Raw genomic sequence first — 10,450 nt, 5'->3', positions numbered from 1 at the left:
TCAACCGGCGAATTTTATAATCTCCAAGCAGCTCTATCGTTGGCAAGACAATATCAAAAGGGCCGTAACCATGCATCTTCTTGAAGACTAGAATTTTACATTGCAGTCAGGAGAACTTTCTTTTAGCCTCCGTTGCAGACTCTGCAAACGCCAGCAGTTGTGAAGAGAATGTAGTTTATTGTTTATTGTTGAAAAGATCTCCATTAATGATGTAATTTGTATCTCTTTGCTATTTTATCTGACCCTTAACTCTTTCCCCATGACCTCAATGAAAAGTCGCCTGCGTGCCGATTTGAGCTTCTCATGAATAAACAAAGGTTCAAACAAACTCCCTCCGGCAGTTTTTCGTTTACTTATTTCCTTTTCCTTCTTGTTGCTGGCCGGAATAAGAAAACGGTAACTTACTATTTTTTGATAAAAGAAAACAGCCGGAGGGAGTCTGCAACGGAGGCTAAACTTTTTCTATAGTGCAGAAGGTGCAAATGATGGCGTATTCAATTAAAACTCTTTTTGAAGTGCGTGCGTGTGTCTTTGTGTTTCTGTGCGCTTGATTCAAGTGTGGGCAAGTCACGCCACGTCACCTAGCGTCCAATTTCAAACTGCAGCATGTCGGACATGTAAGCTTAAGCCACGTTGACCACTAGCTAACGAAAAGGCGTCATGCTATATGCTTCGTCCGAGGTACGTTCAACCGCTTTACCTTTACCTTTATTCTTAAACAGCGTTCCTGGCGGAACTTGCCTAGCGGTCCGCTCCACTCACAGGTCCCCTTAATTGGGGGAGAAGGACAATTAATTTGTCATAGTCTCTACCAGGCTAACTACGCCGGCCATAGGAAAAATATTTGAGGGGAGTTGGCCACCGTAGGGTTTCATTTGCAGGAGGAAATGTTAACCTTCCCGTGGACTGACTGTCCTGGCCAATTATTCTTTTTTTTCCGAATTCTACGATCATATCCGCGTAGGAAGGCCTGGTGGAGGCTACAATTGTCCCCCGGCAGTAAGAGATTGTGTACCACAGGCTAGTTGCTTACCTTAAATAATGCTTTTCGCAAGCCGTTGTGTAAGGTCCCGAACCGGCTGCCGTGTTCATTGTGACGTCATGAGCAGGTATTGATTGATGTGATCACCTGGTGAGAAGATCAGATAAGAATAAAGAGCTGGATTCGTGGAAGTCTGGTTTCTGGTGGTTCAATGTTAGATAACATCAGAAGGGTGTGTATTTGTTTTAAACGTCTATATTCTTTCAATGATGCTATTCCTATTTCAGATGGTAAGAAAATGTTGTATTTTGGTGTCTTATGTCCTTTAAAAAAGATATGATTGGCACCCGTATTAGTCAGCATATCGTCGGTTATAATTGGCCCCGTGATGAATCAATTCTCTCTATGACAAACAAAATCATATTTCTTTATACTATTGCAAATCAAATCAAATCAAATCAAATCAAATCAAAGTGAGCGTTATACAACAGCGATAGTGGTGTTTCCAAGCCGTTCCAAAAACGAAATCCCGGAGGTTCAGCGTCCGAGATCAGAAGGTGAATGATTCAGCCCAAAGACGTTTGATACATATATATATATAGAGAGAGAGAGTTCTCCGTAGACATGAAAAGAAACATCACACATCAAACGCCAGCTGTTCCGAGCTAGCACTTGTACCATCCTCCGTTGTAACCGCTGTCTCAAACGTGACATTATATAGAATCGCTAGCTTCTAATAAGACGTCCTATACAAAATATTTACATTGTTTTATTTGTCTGATGACTTTCCCTTGACTTTATTTTCCGATGATCAAACTTTTTTTGATTTATTCAGATCCACAACTACCTTGACAACCACAGGGAAAAAAGAATAAAAGAAAATTTCCAGGTCTTTGAAAGTCTTTTTCCTTTGAAAAGAAATGAACGACATCCGCCCTGTTCCGAACATCCCTTCCCTTATTTGACTTTAATTTAAAAGATAAGAGCTATCTGGTAACCCAAGGAGCCACGTGCGCAACTCCTCCATTACATGTGGAATACGGGCGTTCGTCACAATAGGAAAGCCTTTAATGGTGTCCCTTTTTATTTTCTTTAGTTACTATGCTGCAGGCATCACTTCAAGGCTGCTTGCGCTACGTTGCCATGGAGACCGTTAAAAAAAGGACCTAATAGCAGGGTGAGGTTAATGACACCGATTTCCAAATCGCCGGAATATGGGCAAATTAAGCTGGGATTTGCTGTCCGTGCATGCGCTGCTCTGTAGAATACGCATGCGCTAGCGACAACAAACGTCCTTCGTGGCGTTTGAAGTTCGATGCTGCTTTCTTTTTCTGTCGTCTTTTGCCAGACTGAAATACACTTCACAACAAAAGTGCCATTTTATGCCGTACATTCAGCACAAATAGTTGGGGAATCATTTCTCCCTTGTTACTTTTTATCAATTGTATATTACAAAATGTATCACTGAAAAGGTTGTTTGCCCTCTACGATGGTACGGTACCAAATTTGTCGTGATCATGCATTCAAAGGTTGGACATCAGAGTTGACTATTAGAGTGCGTCACAAAACGATTGTGACGTCGTGTGGCGTAACGGCTAGAACATTCGGCCGTCAAACAAGGGAACCCGAGTTCAATCCTGGCTTGCCCCCAGACATGTTTGGACATGCGCCCGGACGTTGTGCCCCTGAGAAAGGTGTAAATGAGTCCAGGTGTAAATGAGTACCTAGCTTCGATTAGGGACGTCCCTCGGATAGGACGCTAAATGGAGGTCCCGTGTTTGGGGAGAGCCACACCCCGCGCACGCTAAAGAACCCACCACACCTTTCGAAAAAGCGTAGGGGCATGCCCAGGTGTGCGATGGTCCAAACCTTACAGTCTGGACTGGGTTGACATCTTGAAAAGGTGATAGTCACCTGTTATGTCAATCCTTCCACAAATGTGGTAAATCTGAATAAATAAAACAGTGTCTGGTGTTAGGAGGGGGATTTCAGCACTTTTTTTGAGCGACCTGCCCAAAAACACAGTCATGGTGCTCGTTACACAAAAGCGTGATCACAACAAATCAATGTGTCATTTCAAAGGAAAGAAAAAATTAATAACACGAAATGCCAATCATTGAAAAATAATGGACATAGCATCAAAGAAATTCTGGCACTCTTTTCTCGCAATAAATATTGTTGCTCAACCCACGAATGTACGATCATAACAAATGAAATACTAATCAAATCAAATCATTGTAATTGCCAATAGATAAGGCTTCCAATTATGTATGACGCAATGCAATTGACAGACTATTGACGGAGATAAGATATACCAAATTGACTATTTACAATAATTTTTTGTTTAGTTTACAAGAAGCCGTATCATAGTGATATATTAGTTGCCGTTAAGATAGTTGGGTCTATTTTACTGATATGACATTACGTAATACGCTTACGCAAGAGACGAAATGAAAAAAAAGTGAGGTTGGATAGCCAAGAATATCATTCGTATGGTCCTTGGAATAGCTTAAATGATACACGCCAGTAGCATGATCTCATTGTCGGCATGATGAATCTAATATGATGCTGCTTTTATGAACCTGGAGATACACTCACACACACAAAAACACAACAGCAATTTCTTTGTTCAAATTGTTGCAAAGAAAGGAATAAAATTGTCATTTTAACACCAGACGATGAAATTTTGGTCATGAAAAAGACCCAAACGAACACATCACAGCACAACAAATACAAGAACACTGGTTGAGCTCTGTGCTCACATACAGTCCCATTAAACGGTTACGATTGTATGCAAATTTTCCGCATAAATTGTAGTCGCACGTTTTTGTATGATGAGAGTTGCATGACGCTCGGCCTACTTCCTGGGACACTCCGGTGTTACGTGGAATTGTTTACGTGATTTTGCCGACACCACCTTCAGGTGTCACCGCCGGTCACATCATCACTGCGCAGGTGCAGAGCGGACCCAAGAGCCCGTATCAATCTTCCTCTGTTTGCTGCATAAAGGGGTATAGCAATCTAATCAAGCTATTCCAAATTATCCCCTTGGGTATCACAATTTCTCGATCAAAGAGACGTTCATTACCAGTGTTCAAGCTTCAGTCAACTATGAACTATAAAAAAATGATTGTTTCTCACCATTCATATCCGCAACGTAATAGAAGATGTGGATAAAAGATATGCCGACAAAGAAGATACTACCCTGCCCTTGAGGTTCGATGTCCCTTTTTCTATGCTGAAAGATGACATAAAAGGCAAGTGCAAGGAGATGTAACCATGGTGACAATGTTGTGGCAAAACATGGCTTGAGGCCAGTTACATGGAAGTTCCACGTGCGTCAGTGAACTTCACAGTACAAACAAGAGAACCAGAAATAGAATCAACTCATATCCTGTAACCTTACCTTCCAACTGAGCTCAAGAGTAGTCGCGTGGCAGGCAAGACCATTCTCACAATAACAGAGGAGTGTTGCAAACTCATTACAGTGGAATACACGTAAAATAGAGGGACGTAAGCTCTTTCCATGGTTGGCGTCTTGCAACAACAACAACAACAACAACAACGATGATAATAAGTTTATTGGAAATCCATGCCCGCAAGCCCATGCAAGTTGATAATCAATGACGATGCACGAAAATAAAGTGGAACAATAAACTTTCTTGGTGACCCTATGATGCTGTGTTCTCAACACGATAACCTAATTTGACGAAAGGAATTGTACCTTACCTGTGTATTTACAGTTTAGTGGTGTAGTATATGCGCTATCTAACGGTCGTAAGTAGTACTGCAGAATCCGGTGCAAGGGTATAGAATTAATGTATATATATGTAAGTGTTGTGTCGGGTGCTTTAATTCGGCTACACTGCACGAAATGGCCTCGTATCCCGGCGTATACGTACAGGGATTCCTGCGGAAATATTCCATATCCCGGTGCGGATTTAGCGTATCCGTTAGTTATAACGGATACGCTAAATCCGCACCGGGAAATTGAATATTTCCGCAGGAATCCCTGTACGTATACGCCGGGATACGAGGCCATTTCGTGCAGTGCTAGAGCCCTCATTGATCAAGAATAACCAACAAAGAGACAGGTTTTCAGTAAACAGTTCATCCTCAACATTACAGAAATCTAGATAATGTTAAGAGTGTCTGAATGTTTAGTGTAGACAGGTTGCGGTCAGAGGTTAGGCTCCAATAGGGTTTATGCTCCCATTTTGTAAATTGCGGAAATATGAAAAACATCCGGCTTAGATCCAGAGAACTCTATGCCAAACAGGTCTTGAAGTCTTTACATACATTAGGACTTTTACCTTTTTGATACTCATATTCATTGATATCTGGACACCAGATCACAACATGACATACACTTGTAAACAAGGACATACCTGTAAAATGTGGCCGTTTGGTATAGACAGGTTCACTGAAAAGGCTGTGCAAATATGTAGCAGTCTGGAATTGTACATTAAACTTTTCTTCTGTTACACAAACTTGTCGTGAGAATGTCACGGATGATCATCACCCTCAGTTCTCCCTGTCCTCCATTGCTCTTGGCAGTTCTTCTAAATTACAGCCTGCATCCTCACACAGCTGCTGTATGTAGGTTGTGCGAGGCCTGTCTACATTTGCATGTCCATGTTTCGGTGCCCACAAAATGACGTCACTGCACTGATGACCTCTTCTGTTACAAAGAGGTAATTTCAGGCAACACAATGTTGTTAGGCATACAGTACAATACTTTCAATAAACTTGCAGTTCATGTAAAATGTCTATAGTTTGCATGTCAGTCCTCGTTATATCTATGGTTTAGTGTCGAGATGTCCATCATAAGCGAAGGAACAGTTCATCAGTAAAAGGATAAAGTCTTCGAAGGAAAGTGAATGATGCCTACATCATGCTTGAATTACTCATCACCCTCTTGCCCCAGTCCTCCCTGTCCTCCATTGCTCTTGGCGTTTACGGACAAGACGTGATGTGTACATGAATGTAGGTGGCGCTTCGACGGATGTGACATGAGCTCCACCCCCGGACATTAAAATCGATTCTTTCTATGCCAACGCGTTTAAAAAGTCTTAAAAGTCATTATTGACGTATGTGACGTTTTCCAAAGCTGTTCGACAGAGTGTTCGCTGGCTTTAAGTCAAGTGTTTTCACATTTTACAAGACGGTGGTATATACCCTATTGGAGCCTAATCTACAGTACCGCTCACGGCCGTATCTATGAAAGTGGCAAAGGAATGAGACCGTTAAATTGCCAAATTTTGCTCTTTTCGTGAACACGGGGTATAACGTACGTCACGGGATGGCCAGACACATTCGGTGGTCGCAGAGATCTATCAGCCGCAACGCGCAGACACATTCGACGCGCCGCGGAAAAATCAGCCTTCCGCGCGGACCTATCAGCCGCAACGCGCAGACAAATTCGACGCCGCGCGGACCTATCAGCCCTTCGCGAGGAAAACTCAGCCGTGGGACAGCGCCATCAGGTGTCTCACTACTGCCTTCAGAGAGCGCTGGAAAGGCCGCGCCAAGGTAGGTCCTCCACAGTTTCCTTCTCTAGCGTCATATAAAGACATCGACTGGTAATCTAACTAGGCCTATCAGGTGCCAGACTATCTTAGGGTCATCCGGAGCCAGAAATAATCGGCAGGTCTTCAAATTAAGTCGAGATATAGGGAGAACAGTTCTCAATCGGTGACACACCACATCGAAGTTGTCAAGGTAAACAGTGGCTAATGCCGTATTTTGGGCCATTAGAAGCAAAGGCATCGGTGGTTTTGACGTCTTTTAGTGTGATTGGGTGTCCAGAACAACGTAACATACTCTGGAATTGATATAATATTTCCACAGAGCGAAAATATGTGGTAGAAGTGATACCGCTATATAACGCCCCCCCTCCCCATCCTTCAGTACGAGCCACCATGTATTAGAACGATGTTAGCTCTTATAGCAGTATTAAAGCCATAAGAAGCGATACTGTTGTGGTCATTTCAATGAAGATGAATAGTCATCAATGTTTATCCAGACAAAGGCATTCATTTTTTGAATTTGCATTTCAGCCATGGAGTTTGATGAGTAGGACAGGTTTGTGCATGTGACCACAGATGTAAAACCACCTGTTCCACCCTACAAGTCCAGCCTTCAGGAGGGAGATGAAGAACCACATGACAAGCCATTCCTTTGGGAGGGACAGGATACCTGGTCTTCAAGTAACAGCACAAGTGGATCCCGTTCAAACACCAGCACCAGTGGATCCAGTGAGGGTTCAGTGTCTTTGGAAGAGTCCAACGAGTCCGATGACCTACCTGGTGTGGTTTTGCCAGCTGAAGATGTAGAAAAGGATGTCTCCTCCCCCACACGCAGGACTACAGTACAGTCTGTGTACACATGGCAAGTGCTAAGCGAACAGCGGTTCAGTAGCTGAACACAAGCGTCGCTGCCATGGGGCTGATAAAGGACCAGCAATTTAGTGTGGGTTGTGCAATAAATACTTTATTTATGCTAGAGACTTTCAGGATCACTTAGTTGAATCATCCAAGGTTTGCCCAGTTTGTCAGAAAGAGTTCAAGTGAAGAAGCACATGATAGTGCACTCAGATTGGGATTTTTGTGACAAATGTGGAAAGTCCTTTAAGTCATAATATTAGAAGTCCTGAAACATCATCACAGAACCCATGACAATCCCAAAGTAAAAACGTTTGCCAGTGCTACAAGGGTGAACACAGGTTTCATAAAAAGGAAGAACTTGTGTGTAATTCTGGTTCATATAATTATATTTGTTGTTTCACAAGAAGGTATACCTCGTGTATAGTGCACCTGTACAGTGATACAGATATACTAATAGCAAAAGCTAAGGAAATATCATTACATGTTCTACATTAAACACTGATTACACAATAACACACATAACACTCTTCATTAAACAATCAATAAACACAAAGTCAGAGTAAAGCGATATGAAGAAAAGCTTACATATACAATAGCTCCGTGCCGAGAGGCTTGCCCTCCCCAGTGTCAGCGTCAGTTCGAAACAAGGGATCAAAGATAGAGAAAACAGGCAACCAAATAATCGGAACAGGAATCCGATGACAAGTATACCTTTTGTATGTACTTATCTCTGCTATTTGAGAAAAAGAGGGATTTTGAATAAACAAAGGTTCAAACAAACAAACATATTTTCATCTGTAGTGTTGGGAAAATGACGGCGCCGAGACTCGGTATTTGATTGGTTTTGACTTTGTTCTTCTTTTTTTTAAGAGTCAATATTTATAAACGATCAGAATACTTTAATTTGTAATCTATAGCAATAGATTAAGCTACAGTGCAATATGATTACAACATAGTCATTTGCCAAGTGATGTATAACAAGATCAAGAACATGGTATTGCAATTCAGCAAATATATATTTTGTAAACAGCCAGAATAAATCTAGTTATATATTACTATATTTTGTGTGTCATTTTTGGATTAACATTTCAGGAAATACGGATGGTCAGTACAATTATGCAACGCTGAGATGGTCCATTACTTACATCTGTAAATATAACAACCTGACAAAGTATAGTCTTCATCCAATATCATGCGCTATTTCAAACTTACTGCATAGTACCAAAATTGATGAATAATCTACTCAATACATATCTCTATGAATATAGATTTCTACGGCAAATATGGAGTTATTTGAATATTCCAGCTGTACATTGTATGATTTCCGTTGCTTATAGTGCCTTTCGTATAAAGGGAGAGAAGCCTACAGTCCAGAAAAAGTGTCGTTGACGCTAGCTCGAGTAGGAGTTGACCAGGAGAGGAGGTGTGTTTCTTTCTGCCTGGGACTTGCTGCAGTGCTGTCATCAATGCCAGTGTTATCTTCTGTTACCCATACATCGTCAACTTCGCGTGTTTGCTTTCCAGGTGCCCGTTGCTTTGTTTCTACACCTTTTCCGCGGATGTAGTGTCAACCTGAGTCGACGAGTCATTTCTGAAAAATGTCAGGGTTGATTACTTGCAGTGGGTAATAGTAGTAACAATATAGTAAACAATCTTGCGAGAAACGTATGAGATGTTCGTTGAATCATCTAGATGAGGATAATCCCTTAAAGTGACAGAAGGTATTCCCCGCATATCGCCAAAATCAATCGAGGCGACAAAAACACTATTGCCTGTTAATGCTTACTATACTACTACTACACGTATAAGATATTGGCCGTAACTTTACTAGAGAATGGGGAGGGGGGCGATAAATAGCGGTATCACTTCTACCACATATTTTCGCTCTGTGGGCATATTATATCAATTCCAGAGTATGTTACGTTGTTCTGGACACCCAATCACACTAAAAGACGTCAAACCCGCCGATGACTTTGCTTCTAATAGCCCAAAATACGGCATTAGCCACTGTTTACCTTGACAACTTCGATGTGGTGTGTCACCGATTGAGAACTGTTCTCCCTATATCTCGACTTAATTTGAAGACCTGCCGATTATTTCTGGCTCCGGATGACCCTAAGATAGTCTGGCACCTGATAGGCCTAGTTAGATTACCAGTCGATGTCTTTATATGACGCTAGAGAAGGAAACTGTGGAGGACCTACCTTGGCGCGGCCTTTCCAGCGCTCTCTGAAGGCAGTAGTGAGACACCTGATGGCGCTGTCCCACGGCTGAGTTTTCCTCGCGAAGGGCTGATAGGTCCGCGCGGCGTCGAATTTGTCTGCGCGTTGCGGCTGATAGGTCCGCGCGGAAGGCTGATTTTTCCGCGGCGCGTCGAATGTGTCTGCGCGTTGCGGCTGATAGATCTCTGCGACCACCGAATGTGTCTGGCCATCCCGTGACGTACGTTATACCCCGTGGTGAATGGGGAAATCGTGGAAGGCTCGCAAAGGGGTTAAAAGTTGTAAGGCTTACTTGACCTTGAACTTGAAACTGCGACCATGTAAAAGCAAGAATATTTAAGAAATTTTGCCAACAAAGCAATGAGATATTGGGTTATAAATTATATCTTTCCTTTGCATTTTACCAATGGTAGTGGAGCGCATATTTCCTGTAAATTATCACTTTCTGAGGGGTTGTGCATCATGATTTTAATCGCAATTACACGTTGAACAAATACAACATTGTTTTTGTCTGAATTTCAAGGCATATACCCAATTCTGCACCGTAAAAAGTGAATTACTTAACGGTGCAACATTGAATGCTATGGTAGCTACTAGCATAATGTATTCATCTAAATATGGCAGTGAGCTAATGTACGTTGTTGTTTGATCGGGAAAATGCATTTCATATGTTGTGCATTGTACTTTATGGTGTTCTAGTGCCATAGAAATAGTTTGTCAAAATCAAGTTCAGCGGCTCTTGTCGCTGAAATGCTGATGCTGCACACTAGCTTTATCTGATAAATAGGGCACTATAGTCAGACCACAAACGAAACTTACCTAAAGATCTTTAACAGACCTAATCCAGGCTTAAAGTATGA

General features: G+C 42.0%; 2 long non-coding RNA genes across 2 annotated transcripts; one reads left to right on the top strand and one right to left on the bottom strand.

The window, feature by feature from the left end:
- The first annotated feature begins 6,258 nt into the window (after positions 1-6,258).
- Positions 6,259-8,154, top strand: LOC136420783 (uncharacterized). The gene is made up of 2 exons (XR_010753311.1): positions 6,259-6,514; positions 7,042-8,154. It is a non-coding gene; the product is annotated as an uncharacterized lncRNA (long non-coding RNA).
- On the bottom strand, positions 7,737-9,827 carry LOC136420782 (uncharacterized). Its single transcript, XR_010753310.1, has 2 exons — positions 9,573-9,827; positions 7,737-8,959 (listed from the first exon to the last, which is right to left on the bottom strand). It is a non-coding gene; the product is annotated as an uncharacterized lncRNA (long non-coding RNA).
- Between the last annotated feature and the right edge of the window lie 623 nt (positions 9,828-10,450).

Source organism: Branchiostoma lanceolatum, chromosome 15, assembly GCF_035083965.1.
Source record: "Branchiostoma lanceolatum isolate klBraLanc5 chromosome 15, klBraLanc5.hap2, whole genome shotgun sequence".
NCBI classification, from domain to species: Eukaryota; Metazoa; Chordata; class Leptocardii; order Amphioxiformes; family Branchiostomatidae; genus Branchiostoma; species Branchiostoma lanceolatum.
Note: the sequence above shows the minus strand (reverse complement) of the source record. Positions and strands in the feature narration are given on the sequence as shown.